This window comes from Anabrus simplex, chromosome 3, assembly GCF_040414725.1.
Source record: "Anabrus simplex isolate iqAnaSimp1 chromosome 3, ASM4041472v1, whole genome shotgun sequence".
NCBI lineage: Eukaryota > Metazoa > Arthropoda > Insecta > Orthoptera > Tettigoniidae > Anabrus > Anabrus simplex.
The window spans coordinates 304,733,866-304,749,875 of NC_090267.1; the positions used below are offsets into that span (position 1 = coordinate 304,733,866).

At 39.5% G+C, this 16,010-nt stretch overlaps 1 protein-coding gene across 1 annotated transcript in view; it reads left to right on the plus strand.

Moving 5' to 3' along the window:
- Positions 1-279: 279 nt before the first annotated feature.
- Positions 280-16,010, plus strand: part of Mip (Myoinhibiting peptide precursor) — a 607,442-nt gene continuing 591,711 nt past the window's right edge. Inside the window, exon 1 of the mRNA XM_067144391.2 lies at positions 280-379. The gene's annotated coding sequence lies outside the window, so the exon portion shown is untranslated. The remainder of the gene's footprint in view (positions 380-16,010) is intronic.

Here is a 16,010-nt window from a genome sequence, read left to right on the forward strand (position 1 = left end):
TATAAATTTCTCATTCACTCGACTCATGAATTTTGTGAAGGCAAATACTTAATTGTGTCTGTCCCCCAACCATTACTTAATTTTATTTCGGAAATATATACTTCTCTTCAATAGCAACTGTTGGTGCTAATAATCAATCGTCGGTGATTAAGGGAAAAGCTGCCCTAGGCATACGGTACGGCTCAATACGCGTGACGTCACGCAGCCAGTGGAGGGTGGGGGTGCGCGGGGCACTCCATAACCTCGTGGTGCAGCCTATATAACTCCGGCGTTGCGACGCACGGGTCCGATTCACGCCGCGGTCGTATTGTAAGTCGTCTGCTCCAGCAGTACCAGTTCGCAGCATACGGACGCAGCGATCACTTCGTCGCTTCGAAAGGTAAGCTGAAGCGCTTCTCACCTGCCCCAAAAGATGGGGAACATGTGGCCCTAAGAATGCTACCGGTATACAAATCTCGAATTATTTTTAATCATTCTTCAATCGTACCATACCCAGCAATTTTGTAATAAAATTATGAAATACTTCATTAAATTCGTATTCAGTCCCTGACTGATGTGTGTAAAATCCTCATATAACGTAGGGAAATTACATGTCAGAAATATAAGAACGTACCAACTAGCAAGATGATTATAATTCTAATAATTCGAAGAAGCATTAGTTTTAAACAATGTTTTAAGTTTGAAATTTTACCCCAGTAATTCGATTTCATGATAGAATTATTAATTTTAAAGAAGATGTATTATTTCCTACATGTTCATTTTAACACTTATCTGTCTGTATTTCGTACTTTTATAGACTCCGAATCTCTTCCTCGTGAAACAATATTCTTCCGAAGATTCACTCTAATTCTAAAAACATTTGATGAAATGTAAGCCTAGTACGTTGGCAGGCTATATTAGCTATATACTCATATATTTGTTACGAAATATATTTAAATTTGTTGGTAACGATTTCGTTCTTGCGTTCCGTAATAGCCAAATAGAAAAATAATCTCCTTGGCCATATATCCGTACTTAAATCCATGTATATTATGCGGGCAAGAAATATTTCTTCATTTGTACCTCCCACACGATATCATAGCTCCTTAGATGAGTCTAAGCACTTTATCAAAAATATAAACGTTATTTCCGGTGAAGTTATGAACCAGTATTTCGAAACTTGATGGACATAAGACATTAATGTTAAATGCGCGTGAATAATACAATATTTAGAATATTATTTCTACTACACAGGATAACAACTCGTTTTTCCTTACGTTACTAAGGAAGCTCTTCAACTGTTCAGTATTTACATGTTCTTCATATCTATTCAAGTGACTACTGACATCACGGAATGGAAAATACAGAGTATGCAAAAACACCAAGGAATTCCTTGTAAATTTATATTTCTGAATGTCTAAATTTTTAGTTTAGGAATTAGAACGATCTACTGTTTTAAAGCGATGATTAATTATTGGTCAGAATGACTTCATTTTAAACGTTTGAATATTTCATATGAATATACCAAATATTGGTTACCTTTATGGTCAGTTACATATATTTTAAGTATTACTTTCACGAATCGTAAGACCCAACCCGTCCTGGATACTTTATTTCAATCCATGTCTATTATACAGGACTTAAATATACTTCTTCGTGTGGACTTCCCATCTGGTATAAGGAGGACACATTCCCCAGATGTAGTTGCCTTCTTATGTTCATATAACTTTATTACTTATAATCGCCTTCCTCATAAACAACATCACAAGCAGGATATTTCTAGTTTGGTCACTTTTGCAAATAGTCGATATAAAGGTATGTACAGATATTCCTGAATGCGTCATAATAAGCTTAACTAATTTCGTCTCTTCCTGCAACATTCTTAGGAAGATTATCTTGATGTGTTAGGAAATTAGAACTAAATCGATAACAATCTCCCCCTGTTGGAACTTTGATTACACACCAGACTTCTGAATTAACGTTCTGATTATAAATCATGATAACTAGGCGAGGTCTCACCTTCATGATTTTGATTTTACTTATATTAAACAAGTGACCTCCCTTTAACACCACTGTGTTAACATATCCCGCCCAGCACTTCGCCTTCCTTCAGTTGCAGTTCCTAATCACGATCTAGCCCCATATTTCTGTAGATCATTAGAGTTCAGTTCTTTATATAACTATGTATCTGTATTTCAAAATGAAAAGTTTCACTTTCCTCCCACACATGCGTGACTGACATTACTTAGAAACCTGAAATTGTTCCTGAATTACTATCTCAAATCCTATAGTTGGTAGCGTCCATTGTAGGTGTTCGGTAGAATATTCTATGTAATTAAGGAAACGTTATTTCATGTCCTGGTGTACTTTTCCGAATCGAACTATTCGACACGTATACCACAATTAGCACATAGTTCCGATAAATACGCATCTCCTACTTCAAAAGTTCAAAAACAAATTGACATCAAGTATTTCTTCACGTTCAATGAATCAAAACAAAAAGAATACGGATTTGAAATGAAGAGCACTATCGCTATCCTGCGAACAATATGTTAAATGTCAGAAAAGTTGTCGGTATTTAGAAAAACGTGAATCTTAGTCATGATAATAAAATAATTTGACAATTTTTTTGCATAAATCTACATCTTAGATGAGAAGTTTCTGAAGATAAATGAAATCAAGTAAGATTAAGGTATTATTGGAAAGGGATGGATACGCGGTTTGGGGATAGCGAGCATGCCTCTTATACGAAGGCCACGATTTCGATTCCCGGTCAGGTACTGTAGTTTTTACATAGATCCAAAGGATGGTTTGGGGTCCCTTCAACCTACGTGATAACAATTAAAAAGCGGTCTAACTGAGAGATAACGGCCCCGGTCTAGGAAACCAAGAATAACGGGCGTGAGAGTTCGTCACCCTGACTAGGTGTCACCTCGTAATTTGCAGGCCTTTGGGATGAGTAGTGGTCTCTTGATAGACTAATAACCATGAAAACCTTTTCGTCAATGTAAAAGCTCATTACAATGAAAATAATTATAACATACTTAACAGGATAGCAGATAGTATAGAATAGATGAAGCTGTCAGGAAATCTCCCTACAGCCACATTAACAATAATAACTTCTGTTTTAAGGGGTGTCAAAACCCTGAAACTTCGAATAATTTTCCACGATTATTTACACATTACAAAGTTCCTAATTAAATCTATATGCAATTTATTAAGACGCTCGTTCTAGAAATATATTATTTACATTTACTGGGTTATGATAAAAATAGTAATACTTATTTGTTCCTATTTTTAAATCTTTTTGAATCTCTAGAATTTACATAGGAGGCTGCGGCTGTCACACTTCCATATCTCGTTTTTACGTTATCAATATTGCACTGAAAATATTTGGTTTCTGTTTCACGATTTAGTAGTGCGAGTATGTATAACGAATCATGCTGGTTCAGATATCTAGAATTTTGCATTCTCAATGCAACATTTATCTGCAGTATATCTCACAAATTACTGAAGGGGAAGCGCTAAAATTTTCATAAATGTCTTTAAACATGTAGTCGAAATGTTGAAATTAATTTATAGTAAGACTTTCTCTTTCCCTAAATTGGTCGCACTTAAATAATTTTATCCCGTTAAAATTTGTTGAAGTGAAGCGTGATGAAACGTATTATTTAAATGTCATGTAATTCCAATTTTATGTGGATGTGAGTTTGCATTTGAAACCAGTTATCGGTAGCCCCGAAAATAGTTCTCCATTTTCACAAGAAGCAAATGCTCGGGCTGAACCTTAATGAAGGCCACGGCTATTCCCTTCCCTTTCATACAAATTCAGCATGGCAGATAATCTGTATGTGTTAGTGCGATTTAAAGAGGTTGGTTAGCAAAAGAAAAGTAATTCTATTTAAATAAAATTACAGTATGTGACGCAAACATATCCATAATAAATTTAGAGGAACAAGTGCATAAAAGTGGCCAATTTTATGTAGAGAGATACGACACTACATCTCCATTTAATATCAGTCCGTGGTGATGCGTGGCGGGGGGGGGGTTATCAGATTAATAAACTAAAAAGTAAAATATTAAAAGGAAAAACAATAAATAAAAGCATAATTCCGTGATTCCTACCTAAATTCACAATAACATATTGGAAGTACTCATTACTCTGTGGCAATATCCCTGGAGCAACATCACATTTCGGTCTGAATCAGCAAGAAAACTCTTGTCTGATATACGTAAGAAGCATTGCATATTAAACCTTCTCTCCGCGATGTAAATATTCAGCAGGCCAAGGCCCATGAGGACTCCAGCGTCCAGTCTTTTCCCGTCACTGGTAATATCAGTTCCGAACAAGTGAGCTGATCGCATCCTACAGATAGTGTAGCTGTACACTTGCTTTCAGAGGCGGTGGTTTTCAAAAATAAGTCTCTGGTAAGACCTCAACTAGAGTATGGTTCCAGTATATGGGACCCTCGCCAGGATTACTTGATTCAAGAACTGGAAAAAAAATCCAAAGGAAAGCAGCTCGATTTGTTCTGGGTGGACAAATTTCCGATTTCCGACAAGAGAGTAGCTTTACAAAAATGTTGCAAAGTTTGGGCTGGGAAGACTTGGGAGAAAGGAGACGAGCCGCTCTACTAAGTGGTGTGTTCCGAGCTATCAGTGGAGATATGGCGTGGAATGACATTAGTAGACGAATAAATTTCAGTGGTGTTTTTGAAAGTAGGAAAGATCACAAATTAAGATAGAGTTGTAAATCAGGAGGGCAAATTGGAGCAACTATTCATTTATAGGAAGGGGAGTTAGGTATTGGAATAATTTACCAAGGGAGATCTTCAATAAATTTCCAATTTCTTTGCAGTAATTTTTTAGAAATGACTAGGAATATAACAGATAGGGAATCTGCTACCTGGGCGACTGACCTAAATGCGGATCAGGAGAGATTTAATCCCACCGATAGCATTCCTGAAGATGGTTTATCACGGGACGGTTTTCCATTCACATATCAAGTAAATGCCGGACTGAATTAAATCACAGCTTCCTTCCATCGCAGCATCTTAGAAAAGTTGGATATTTTAATACAACACTAAACAGCACCGAGAGAGTAGGTTACGCGGCGGTTTTGGACGCGTATCTGTTTGCCTGCATTAGGAAGACAGTGGGTTTGAAGCTAAATGTCGGTAACTCTGAAGATGGTGTTCATGGTTCTCCATTCTCATGCACTTTAGTTAATGCCACGACCGCTCCCTTCTCAGTCCTAGCCCTTTCCTATCTTATTATCGCCATAAGACCTATCTGTGACGTAAACCAAACAGAAACAAAAACGAATATCAAAGAAGCATGTATTAATTCGGGAACTATCCTTTCTTTATACATATAATTCAAAATTTATACACACTGGAGAACGTTGTTGACCTACAAACAATATTATTACCTGAGACTTCTTTTATCGGCGTGTTCTTTAGTCATTCGTGGATATCAAGGATATTTATCGTATACACAGGAAATGGAAGTATATGATAAAGGTGTTAGAATTCTAAAAGTAACTCTAAATTTAAGAAATTACATGCTATGTATGCCGCAGCTGACTTAAATAGATTTTAGGGATCGGTGTGAATCTGGCCAACGACACGTCTAGAAATGATACAGAAAGGTCAGGCAAGGAATTTGCAATTCAAAACGACATAAATTACAAATTTACGTAACACGGTTTAAAATAGCGGATGATGTGAACTTCGTACCGCGCGGGAGTTAATATTACGTCGAACAGTTGGAGTAGTTAATAATTTCTCTCAATTCGTCCATTTTCACAATCATTGCAATGTGTAGGACTTACTGTAACAAAGAAATGGCGTGTGGCTTTTAGTGCCGGGAGTATCCGAGGACATGTTCGGCTTGCCATGTGCAGGTCTTTTGATTTGATGCCCGTAGGCGACCTGTGCGTCGTGATGACGATGAAATGATGATGAAGACGACACATACACCCAGCCCCCGTGCCAGCGAAAATAACCAAGAAATAATGGGTAAAATACCTGACCCTGCCGGGAATCAAACCCGGAACCACTGTGACCAAAGGCCAGCACGTTAACCATTTAGCCATGGAGCCGGACAGGACTCACTGTATTATCATCCTTCTCAATCACTTACTAAATATAGTACGTTAACATCCAGCCTCGCATATAGGCATATTTCCCTTTCATGAAATAACATCAACCTAAGGTGTACAATTCGCTGTTTATAATAATCTCAGTGAGGGAACCGACTTCATGCTTAAGTATTTTTTTCAATGTCATATCAAATATATAAAGTCGGATAAAGAATATTTATCAATAGACCATATCTTTCTGTTCCCAAGACAGCAGGATCGATCCTTGATAAGGCTGGTGGCATTTAAGGATGTTGAAGAGCAGCAGTTCCCTGTCGTTGGCTTCCACCACAGTTAAGAACTCCTGTGGGATAAAATTCCGATATTCCATCATCTCTTAAAATCTACAGCAACTTCACAGATGTGGAGTACATTATTATTATTATTATTATTATTGTTATTATTATTATTATTATTATTATTATTATTATTATTATTATTATTATTATTATTATTATTTTTCCTTGTCGTTTAGGCCTACTGAGGACCACGGGGCTCGTATCTATTCTTGGGTAAAGTTGTTGCTTTCTTCTTCTTCCAGTACTCCTTCATTTGCTGACTACGAGCCAGCTTTCTCTCCTCGGTCCACTTAGTTCCTGTAGTCTTCTTACTTTTAAGGGACGTTGGGAAAACTCCATGTCGGATGGCTTGACGGAACAGTAGTCGGTCATGAGTTTGTCCCAGTGGGATATCTAGTTGTTCCATATCTGACTTAACTGACGCGATCCATTTGTTCTTAGAAGCCTTGCCTCTTCCTGTTACTGTGAATATCCTGTTGTTGAGACTTTTGGAATCCAGACGGGCCAAGTGTCCATAAAAGGTCAGGCGCCTTTTCCTTATAGACGTGATGATGTCCTCCTGGTCTTCATACAGTTCATCATTATGGCGGATTCTGTAAGTGCCTCCTTCCTCTCTGATTGGTCCTAACATCCTCCTCAGGATCTTCCTCTCTTTTAACTCCAGCTTTATGAGTGGGCCCTTCCTAGCCATTACAAGGCACTCAGAAGCATACAGAACAGATGGTTTGACTACCGAGTTGTAGTGTCTGAGTTTGAGGTTCTTGGAGAGGCACTTAGATGAATAGATACTACGACACAATTGATAAGCCCTTTCAAACTTGGTACATCTGGCATCTATGGCTGGGTTCTCGCTCTGATTCGCAGAGATCCATTCTCCGAAGTACTTAACTGCAGGTACTTTTCGTATGGTAGCGCCTGTGAGAGGAACTGTAGAAGGGACCTCCTTGATATTGGTCATAAATTCAGTCTTCTGGATGCTGATTTTCAGACCAGTCTTAACCGCTACACAATAAAGACTCTGTAAGTTGTATTATTATTATTATTATTATTATTATTATTATTATTATTATTATTAGCCAGGATGGGAGGCAGTAATCGGCGTGTTTGAGACCGACTCATTTCCTGATATTTGAAAGAGCACAAATACGTGAGTCTCCTGTCGATAAATTTATCCCTACGTGAAAAATCCTGGCACACGAAAATTCCTGCATCTCGGCGTCTGTCATATCAAATTTGACTTCCTGGAGTGAACTACGTAGTTAGCGATGAAGTGCTTAACTGTATGATTAGATATTCATGATTAGTTACTTTGGTCAGAGTTTTCTGCATTCCACACTTTGAAAAATCTGACGAAGTACCGAAAGTTCTCAAATTTTCATGAACTTCTTAAATTAATCACGAAGAGTCACTCAACCCGACTGATACTAAAATACTCTTCATAAATAGCTGTTTCCTTGACGTTTCTAAATATTCTCTCACACATTGAGAAATGCTTGCTAGATGCTTGTTGTTTAAAGGGGCCTAACATCTAGGTCATCGGCCCATTGAGAAATGCATTTAATTTAATTTTGTACTTAACAGAAATAACATGTACCAGTTTTGTGTTCACTGAGTGCACACTACTTTGCTGTCTGAGATAGACCATATCAATTCAACAGGAACCAGGATGGCACACTTCAGTGTACTTATTATATCACCCGACCGTTCCCATATTCCACAAGCTAAGACGACTAATATATAATCTCTCAACAGCTTTTCTGCATCGGATCCTCTCACTATATAGAACTATCAATTAAGAATGCTAATGGACATAGCAATCAATAGGACCTATACATTCCTTTCAACATAAGACAAACCGAGCGAGTTGGCCGTGTGGTTAGGGTCGCGAAGCTATGAGCTTTACTTCTGGAGATAGTGGGTTCAAATCCCACCGCCAGCAGCCCTGCAGGTGGTATTCCATGGATTCCCATTTTCACACTAGGCAAATGCTGGGGCTACACCTTAATTAAGACCACGGCTGCTACCTCCCCAATCCTTGGCCTTTCCAATCCTTCTGTCGCCGAAAAACTTCGATGTGTTAGTGTCACGTTGAACAAATAGCAAAAATAAATACAAAATTGGCAAAAAGTGTATTTTGATATGGTAGCATTGGGCTCCTTGATAGTCTTCTTCTTCCTCCTCTCTTCTTTACCTGTTTACCCTCCAGGGTCGGTTTTTCCTTCGGACTCAAGGGCAGTGTCCTAGAGCATCAAACTCTTGGTCGGGGGATACAACTGGAGATTATGACCAGTACCTCACCCAGGCGGCCTCACTTGCTATGCTGAACAGGGGTCTTGCGGGGGGATGGGAAGATTGGGAGGGATAGACAAGGAAGAGAGAACGAAGCGGCCGTGGCCTTATGTTAGGTACCATCCCGGCATTTGCCTGGGGGAGAAGTGGGAAACGCAGTCGCTTAAGTGCGGCCAGTATCCAGTATTCGGGAGATAGTAGGTTCGAATCCCACTGTCGGCAGCCCTGAAAATGGTTTTCCGTGGTTCCCCATTTTCACACCAGGCAAATGCTGGGACTGTACCTTAATAAACGCCACGGCCGCTTCCTTTCCACTCCTATCCCTTCCTTGTCCCATCGTCGCCATAAGACCTATCTGTGTCGGTGCGACGTAAAGCAACTAGCAAAAAAAAAGAAGTGGGAAACCACGGAAAACCACTTCCAGGACGGCTGAGGTGGGAATCGAACCCACCTCTACTCAGTTGACCTCCCGAGGCTTAGTGTATCCAATTCCAGCCCTCGTACCACTTTTCAAATTTCGTGGCAGAGCCGGGAATCGAACCTGGGCCTCCCTGGATGGCAGCTAATCACACTAATCACTACACCACAGAGGTGGTCGTTGTAGTCACGGATATGTGACAGCTTCCACGCCTTGTAACCATATACTTCCAGAAAATGAATTACCAAAAACATTCAAGAAAGTACGTAAAGACATAGCATAAGTGTGTATGTTTGTGATTAATTCAATGTAATTAAGTTTGAATTAAATTTTTTATCCGTTTTATGGCTTAGAACATTACAGGCAACCGCATTAAGGCATCCGAGGTCGAGGGAGTCTATTTTCAAACTCCCTTCATGACTCCGTTTACTAGTATTAATTTTCTTGTCATTTAGATGGTTATCATAATTATATTCCTGATAAACATGGGCTATTATCACGCCGTTTTATACCTTATAACAGAAATTAAAACATGAACGGCTATTATCGTCGTTTAACTCGAAACCATGACGATTGCACAATAATTCAATGTCAGCGATGTCCGGCGATGATGAAATTACCACTAAAAATTTCAATTCGTGAACATCTCAATTACCACAGCCCGTGCGATAAAATGAATGAGCCCTGAAGATGGTTTACAGTGGTTTCTCGTTTTCACATCAGGCAAATGCTGGGGCTGTACCTCAATTAATTCCACGGCCGCTTCCTTCCCAGTCCTAGCCTTTTCCTCTCCCATCGTCGCCATAAGACCTGTCTCTGTCGGTGTGACGCAAAGCAAACTGTAAAGAAAAATGAATTAGATATAAATAATCGGAAATCGTAGTTTCGATACCTTTTGTTCTGTAGAGCTTTTACATGAAACAAATATTTTCGGGAACATTGGAAGTTTGTGAAGAATGTAATAATCGCAAATACCTCTATTGTTATTCTTCGTGAGGTATAAGTGCATGCAACTTAAAAGATCAGGTATTATACCTTATACAAACTGTGCACAATTGTTAATCTTGTTGTTTAGGTGATCAGTCCATAGACTGGTTATCTCCTACACTTCCCTCAGAAACCAACCCAACAAGTCCTAGGTGTCTTAATATATGTCTCTTCTTGTCAAATTTCGCCATATCGTTCACTTCTTACCAATTCGATTCAGTACTGTTCATTCGTGATTCTGTCTACCCATTTTGCCTTCAGCATTCTCCTGTAACATCACATTTCAAAGGTTTCTATTCCCTTTCATTCTGAGCTAGTTATCGTCCATATTTGACTTCCATACAATGCCACGCTCCTGACGAACGTCTTCGGAAATATACTTCTAATTCTTATATCTATGTTCGAAACGAGCACATCTATTTTCATATGAAAGGCCTTCTTTGAATATGCTAGTCTGCATTTTATGTTCTCCTTACTTCTATGATAATTAGTTACTCTGCTTCCCAAGTAACAAATTTCATCAACTTCTTTTAACACTTTATTTCCTAATCTAATATTTCCTTCATCACATGACTTCAACTGCATTCCATTACTTTTGTTTTGGGTTTATTTCTTTTCATCTTGTGTTCCTTTTTCAACAAGGTATCCATACCTTTCAGCAATTTCTCCAGATCTTTTCCGGACTCAGATGAAGTAATATCATTGGCAAATCTCAGAGTTGTCATTTCCTTTCCTTCCATTTCCAAATTCTTGTTTGCACTTGTTTACCGCCTGTTCTACATAAATAATGAAAAGGGAAGGGGCCAAATTTCTAGACGGTATTTTTTTTTCATAGTCCTCGATTCTTCCAACTGCAGACCGTGTTTAGTACAGATTGTAGATAATTATTCTTCCTGGGAATCTGACGCCGATCACCTTCAGAATCTCAAATAGCTTAGTCCAATCGACATTATCGAATACATTTTCTAGATCTACGAATGCCACGTATATGTGCTTGCTTTTCACAACTTGCTTTACATCGTACCGTTACAGGTAGCTTTTACGGCGACGATGGGATAGGAAAGGGCTAGGAGTGGTAAGGAATCGGCCGTGGCCTTATTTATCGTACAGGCCCAGCATTTACTTGGCGTGAAAATGGCAAACCATCTTCAAGGCTGCCGACAGTTTGGTTCGAACCCAGTATCTCCCGAATACAGGCTCACAGGCTCAGAGCTGTTAGACTTTAACCAGACGGCCAACTCACCCGATGCTTGGGCTTCCTGTAAGATCAGTGGTAAAGTCAGGATTGCTTCGCGCAGTCTATACCTACATTTCTTACCGGTAGCTCACACGGTAAACCGCTGGCCTTCTGAGCCAAACTTGGCAGGTTCGATCCTGGCTCAGTCCGGTGGTACTTGAAAGTACTCAAAACGTCAGCCTAGTGTCGGTGAATTTACTGGCACGCTAAAAGTACTCCTTCAGAACTAAATGTTGGCACCTCGGCGTCTTCGAAAACTGTAGAAGTATTTAGTGGGACGAGAAATCTATAACATCATTATCATTAAATTTCCTCTGAAGGACGAGCAAGTGGTGTGAGATTTGCGTCGCGTAGGTATCAGTTTGTATTCAAGAAGTAGTGGGTTCGCACCCATTGAAGAGTCGATTTTAAATCAATGTCTTACAAATTAAACATTCAGTTCCTTTCTGTGGATCATCAGCAGGTTGTTGGCCTTCGTATCCCACATCACGAGTTCTAACTCGACAACCGTATTCAGATTTCTGAAAATTGGAAGAAAATTATTTCGGCACTCCTTGTCGTACGATACCAGCTCGTTAAAGATCGCTGGAATCCCATGGATTTAACCGACATAATTAATTCAAACTCAACAATAGGTCACCCAAAAGCTCAAGTTCTCTGCCATCTGGTAGAGTAAAATGGAATGGACAACCTAAATCAAGATGCCAGTACACGTTAGCTGAGCCGGGCGTAGTATGGCCATCAAAACGTTTTGATTTATGTCTCCTTAGGGAAATCTGCTTCGGTCATCTGAGGAGTGTATAACGTTTCAACTCACGATATTCTAGTGCTCTTCATTTTCACCAATGGGTCTGATAGATATCTTCACAGATAATTCAATTATAAAAACGTTCAATCAATCTGTTTAGGACATTTCAATCGTGAAATTACCAGCGCTTCACCCCATTGTATAAGTGGGCACCGTAGTTGGATTGCCACACTTTTCCAAGATGCTAGTGTGGCGTTGAGCCACTACTAATAAAATTACCTCCTAGAAGGTGATACCTTCCCTCAGGCCAAGGAGATATGAATTGGTGAAGGAGATGTTTGGTGAAGGGGTTGGCGGCAGTGCCCTGTACTTGTTCCGGCATGCGCATTAGTCCAGAAGTATGGAAAACCACCGAAAACCATGCTCAAGGCAGCCCGATAGTAGAGACTAGCCTCTCTCCGTCCCTCGAATGCAGACGTATGGACTCAGACCGAACGCATGGTGTTTGTAATCTGAGCTGCGGCAGCTACCTCAGCCGAACTTACGTCGCGCGCGGCCGCCCTTGCTTTAAACGTGTATACAATCTTGTATAGAATCTTACTTTATAAAAGATGCTCGAAGTGTCGTCCTTCCTGGGTTATGCAGGCATTGCATCTGGTAACCACATTCTGCCTGACGAGAGTGAGTTCTGTCACTATAATATTTCTGACTTCATTGGTAATGTCCTTTCTCAGTTCCTCCATTGTGTGAGAATTTGCTCGGTACATTTTTTTACAGTTTACCCCACAAATAAAAATCACAACTGTTAGATTTGGAGAACGAGGGTGAAATAAACCAGTACTGATCACTCTGTCTGCAAACACTTCCTAGATTTTAAGAAGGGAATCGTCTGCTGTATGAGCAGGGGCTGAATCTTGTTGAAACCACCCATGGTATATTGGTACCTTTCTGAATTTACCGGCGCCTAGAAAAGAAAACAATTATTCGCCTTGCACTAACAGCACACCAAACACCAATCTTCCTATCATAATGAGGGACTTCATAATCACAATTAGAATTTTCTGCACACCAATAGCAAGAGTCATGACTGTTCACACGAACATTAAGATGAAACCAGAACTTTTACACACGAAAATACGGTGTTGCAATGATAACTGTCTCACCATGTTAAAAGCTGATATTCAGACTGGTGACTGATGCTTGCCAGGTCGAACACGTGCAGGCTGCTTGCAAGGTCAAGAACGATGCGCGCGCCTCCCATGCTGCAGCTGCTGTAGCGCAGAGTACAAACACCGTGCGTTCGGTCTGGGTTTTTATGTGAGACTCTGTAGAGCCACGGTGCAGCCGTTGCCTGATAAGCTGAAATCTACTCCTCATCTGCCGACATTGTAACCGTTGCAAACCTAATTATGTAGGACAATGCAGTGACAGTGTACTAGGGGAAGGATGTTCCTCCACTTGTATAAATGTCAGCCTTTGGCTTTTAGACTAAAAGTGAAGTTCCAAGAAGGAAACTAACATTTAATTTCATCGATTCCAAATGTCAAAACAAATTCCTGATATTAGGCCTTTTCAATTGTGAAATTACCATCGTTTCGCCCTAGTGTGGCAGAGGGTTTGTCAGGTAGACTGTCACACCTTGCTACGCTGGGAAGAAATACTAGCAAATTGAAAAGACCGACAGAGCTCGAAGATTTTTCACATTGGAATCGCTGAAATTATATTATGATTTCTTTCATGGATAATCAAATGTTCTTCATTCTGTCCTTTAAAAACCCCACAACATCTGCCGGGTTTTTACCTGCAGTCATGGTATCCAGTAGCTAACACTCCACCGCTTTTCCATGTAGCGTGCTAGCACATCTAATATATTCAGTTTATTGCTGTACATTATTCCATAAGACAATTTTCTTCCATAACCTTTCAGCACTAACGGCATCCAATTTTCCTAGCTCTTTACGAGTACTGGCTGTTCCTTCAATTGGACCTGGGAACCAATTATTCCCATACTTGATAAAGCTACTGATTAACAGGAGTAGGAAGAATATTCCTTAAGTTTACTTAAATATATTAATAGACTTGTGAGACTTTTTTCCTAAGTGTTCAAGCACCAAACGGTGGATTGAGGATTCTTAGCCACTTCAGGACATGGAAAACAATACTCTTAATGTGAATAAGATCCTATCTTCAGTGCTATTCGACTGCAGTTGGTAAGACGTTTGCCTCCCCGTTCAACAGTGTGATGTAGACAGTCGGTTGATATTTACTTACGAAAGAGCCGAGGCAATCAACAACCACTTTGAAAGACTTTACTTCAGCACAAACCTCCGGAATTTCGACGCATCTTGAATCATTAATAATATTAAAATAATAATAAAAAGAATAAGAATCGTATATTCTCAGCAACTACATATCAAACATTGGTTTGACACTATTTAGGCTGCTTGCATGTCAATGTCTACGTTCTGTTCTACTTTACCTGATGGCAGAGGGACCGAAACACTTCTGGGCGGTCCATGGCTGAGATCTGATTAACTTTCAATCCGAAATGTGTCCCCAATGATATTTCACACTCTGACAACTTAGAGACATGGTGTGCTGAATGTGCTTAATGGACATTCTTCCACCCGTTTAAATCCGACTACCTCTACCAGATTTAAACCCGCGATATCAATGTGAAGGCTAACACTCTACCAGTGATTCAAAGACACATAGCATAATATCTCCCTCATGAATGTGATAGTGAGCAGGACATCGATTCATAGAGCTCCTGCTTATAACCCTCAGCCTGTTTGTATAGTTGAACGAATTTGTAAATACAAAACCACTCTCATATTTCAGAAATTAAATGACTAGACGCTACTTAGGGGAACTATCATGAAAAGATTATTTATAGCAGTGAGTTATTGAGTTGACTGTTACGGTAGTTAACTCGCACAGGAAGATGAAATGAAAGGAAATTTACAGTATAATAGTCTACAGTATGAACTTCATTCAGTATGCTGACCGAAGTGCTACGGGTTGAAAAACGTAGATTTTCATTTCCCTATCTTCTAACATTTGTAAAATATATCGCTTTTCGATATCTGACCAAGAATATTTAATATGATTTTATTACCTAATTTGGTACCTACAATTAATATTTAGAATTAATGAAAGAAAAATCCTCAAATTAAACACTTGGAAACACTTTTATAATGGCTAATTTTCTATGTGATGATGAATTTTGGAAATTTTATTTTGACACTGGTAAAGTTAAGAGGGATACATCACCTCCATTGGGGGTGTGCCTGAAAAGAGCTGCATCACCTCGGGACGAGGATACTGATTTATTTCACTAAAATCAATCAGCTAATTTCATCCGTAAAAGAGTAAGAAAGCAAAGGTATGTCATCTCCATACAGGTCATGAAGGACAATGAAGGTAAATGCTGTCTCTATACGTGTGGTCACCTCTATGCCCGGCCACCTTCACCTCCAGTAATTAAACATCTTTCATTCTGGTGTAGGCTTCGTGAACTCCAAGGCCATGTACCGATCCAGAAGTCTCGTTTTGACATTCTGACGGGTAACAAACCTACGGCTTTCCAGGTGAATTGGACAAACCTTCACAGTCTCAGCTGGGTACCCCAATAAATCGATGAACACAGAGAAAATTTCCTTATTTATTATTGCAATTTGTTTTTGTGAAGTGGTTTAATATTCTGATCATTCTTTACGAATTCATCGAATCTAAAGTTAATAAAATTCGTACTAGCGAGTACAAAATAAATGTTGGTGAGCTTTTCGTACATTTCTTCGTCTTTGTGCGTGTAAACTGGATATTCTCTCGCAGGGGAACAATGAATTTCTACTCTGATTCTACAAGTTGCTCCAGTCAGGATGAACTAAGAAGAGAAGCGACACGGATGA